Raw genomic sequence first — 3,376 nt, forward strand, 5'->3', positions numbered from 1 at the left:
TCAAAAGTGACCAAAACATCAGCCAGAAAGCATAGGAGCTGAGAAGTGGTCTGTGGTCACCACCTGCAGAACAACTCCTTTAGTGGGGGGTGTCTTGCTAATTGCCTATAATTCCCACCTGTTGTCTATTCCATTTGCACAACAGCATGTGAAATTGATTGTCAATCAGTGTTGCTTCCTAAGTGGACAGTTTGATTTCACAGAAGTGTGATTGACTTGGAGTTACATTGTGTTGTTTAAGTGTTCCCTTTATTTTTTTGAGCAGTGTACTTTGACATGAAAGGACAACTAAACAATTGGAGATAAAAAGAAAACATTTTGTTTAACTAACTAGAATCTTAATTTAGGTGTCAATGTTTTTGTTTTTTTAATCATCGACAAAAACTGTTTTACATACACCAGTGATATCAGTAATAGACGTTCTGCATTTTTATCCTTGCTGCTGGAGCTGCTGATTTTGTGTGATGGGGGACACTTCTTAGGGTCATTGGACCTCATTCCGAGTTGATCGCACAAAACTGCTTTTTGCTGCCCATACAATCGACTAGTCGCCGCCTATGGGGATTTTTTTGCATAGGAAGGCTGCGAACGCTTGTGCAGCCCTGCTATGCAAAAAGATTTTTTGCAGTTTCTAAGTAGTTCCTGACATACTCACCGGCTACGATGTCTTCAGCGTGACTGGTCCCAGAGTTGACATCAGACACCCGCCCTGCAAACACCTGGACACGCCTGCATTGAACTCGCCACTCCCACAAAACGGTGAGTATCCGCAAAATCCCTGCGGATCCCTGGAACGCCTTCTGCCTGTCAATCTTCTTGCGATCGCCGCTGCGATAGTTTTCGCCGCTGTCCCTGTCGTTGCCCAGCAGCAACGACGAGTGTGCGCAATGCAGACGCCACGCATGCGCAGTTTCGACCCGATCGCACGGCTGCGAAGAAGTGCAGCGTGCGATCGGGTCGGAATGACCCCCATTATACAATACTCATTTTCGATGCAAGTTCCACGGAGGGAGAGATTACCTGCAATATTACCGACAAGCCAGCTTCTTGTTATCCTTTGAAATTAGGTAAATCTACTTATACTATGGACTACAAAGAGAGAAATCTGTCTGCCACCGAAATTATGCGGCAAGTCTATTTGGTTGCACTGAGTTTCATTCCTGGTATCTCAAAGGTTGAGGAATAATTTGAGTGTCAATGAACTGTGAATATAGACATCATGTATGCTGGAAAGTGCCCCCCTTACCACAACATCCAAGGTCATTTAGGAAGCACACCAAAGACACACAGGGAATCACCATCATTTACCAGTGATTCACCCCCATTGTCCATACAGTTCTTGTCAGTGATCATCTCTCTTCTCCATCATTGAGAGCCACTGCCACACACTAAAAGGGCGTCTCACAGAATAATAGGAGAGATGCTATGTAGAAATGCATATACATTACACAGGAATTCAATCCCCCACCACTTTTATACAGATTGAAAACAAAGAGGATTTAAAATACAGTATACACATAGACGTTAAGCAGTTAGCTTCCCGACAGATGGGATCCCGAAGTAGGAGGAGAGATACCGACGCTGCACGGGATGCTGGTGTCAGATTACCGACAGCTGCCATCCCAATCGTCCGAACAGCAGGATGCGCTGGCATCCTGTCGCGCGCTGGGGGAAGGGGGGGTAGGTTTAGGCAGAAGAAGGGGAGGGGGTAGGGTTAGGGAGCAGGGCAGGGAAGGTTAGGGTTAGGGACCGGGGAGGGAGGGTTAGGCACATAGAAGGGGAGGTTAGGGAGCAGGGCAGGGAAGGTTAGGGTAAGGGACCAGGGAGGGTAAGGGTTAGGCACACAGAAGGGGAGGTTAGGGAGCAGGGCAGGGAAGGTTAGGTTTAGGGACCAGGGAGGGAGGGTAAGGGTTAGGCACATAGAAGGGGAGGTTAGGGAGCAGGGCAGGGAAGGTTAGAGTAAGGGACCGGGGAGGGAGGGTAAGGGTTAGGCAGACGAAGGGGGGGTTAGGGTTAGGGAGCAGGAAAGGTTAGGGTTAGAACCCGGGGAGGGAGGGTTAGGCACATAGAAGAGGAGGCTAGGGAGCAGGGCAGGGAAGGTTAGGGTAAGGGACCAGGGAGGGAGGGTAAGGGTTAGGCAGAAGAAGGGGGGGTTAGGGAGCAGGGCAGGGAAGGTTAGGGTATGGGACCGGGGAGGGAGGGTAAGGTTTAGGCACATAGAAGGGGAGGTTAGGGAGCAGGGCAGGAAAGGTTAGGGTAAGGGACCAGGGAGGGAGGGTAAGGGTTAGGCACATAGAAGAGGAGGTTAGGGAGCAGGGCAGGGAAGGTTAGGGTTATGGACCGGGGAGGGAGGGTTAGGCACATAGAAGGGGAGGTTAGGGAGCAGGGCAGGGAAGGTTAGGGTAAGGGACCAGGGAGGGAGGGTAAGGGTTAGGCACACAGAAGGGGAGGTTAGGGAGCAGGGCAGGGAAGGTTAGGGTAAGGGACCGGGGAGGGAGGGTTAGGCACATAGAAGGGGAGGTTAGGGAGCAGGGCAGGGAAGGTTAGGGTTAGGGACCAGGGAGGGAGGGTAAGGGTTAGGCACATAGAAGGGGAGGTTAGGGAGCAGGGCAGGGAAGGTTAGGGTTAGGGACCAGGGAGGGAGGGTAAGGGTTAGGCACATAGAAGGGGAGGTTAGGGAGCAGGGCAGGGAAGGTTAGAGTCATGGACCGGGGAGGGAGGGTAAGGGTTAGGCAGAAGAGGGGGGGGTTAGGGTTAGGGAGCAGGGCAGGGAAGGTTAGGGTTAGGGCCCGGGGAGGGAGGGTTAGGCACATAGAAGAGGAGGTTAGGGAGCAGGGCAGGGAAGGTTAGGGTAAGGGACCAGGGAGGGAGGGTAAGGGTTAGGCAGAAGAAGGGGGGGTTAGGGTTAGGGGGCAGGGAAGGTTAGGGTAAGGGACCGGGGAGGGAGGGTAAGGTTAAGGCACATAGAAGGGGAGGTTAGGGAGCAGGGCAGGGAAGGTTAGGGTAAGGGACCAGGGAGGGAGGGTAAGGGTTAGGCACATAGAAGAGGAGGTTAGGGAGCAGGGCAGGGAAGGTTAGGGTAAGGGACCAGGGAGGGAGGGTTAGGCACATAGAAGAGGAGGTTAGGGAGCAGGGCAGGGAAGGTTAGGGTAAGAAACCGGGGAGGGAGGGTAAGGGTTAGGCACATAGAAGGGGAGGTTAGGGAGCAGGGCAGGGAAGGTTAGGGTAAGGGACCAGGGAGGGAGGGTAACGGTTAGGCACATAGAAGAGGAGGTTAGGGAGGAGGGCAGGGAAGGTTAGGGTAAGGGACCAGAGAGGGAGGGTTAGGCACATAGAAGAGGAGGTTAGGGAGCAGGGCAGGGAAGGTTAGGGTAAG

This window comes from Pseudophryne corroboree, chromosome 1 (assembly GCF_028390025.1).
Source record: "Pseudophryne corroboree isolate aPseCor3 chromosome 1, aPseCor3.hap2, whole genome shotgun sequence".
Taxonomy (NCBI): Eukaryota; Metazoa; Chordata; class Amphibia; order Anura; family Myobatrachidae; genus Pseudophryne; species Pseudophryne corroboree.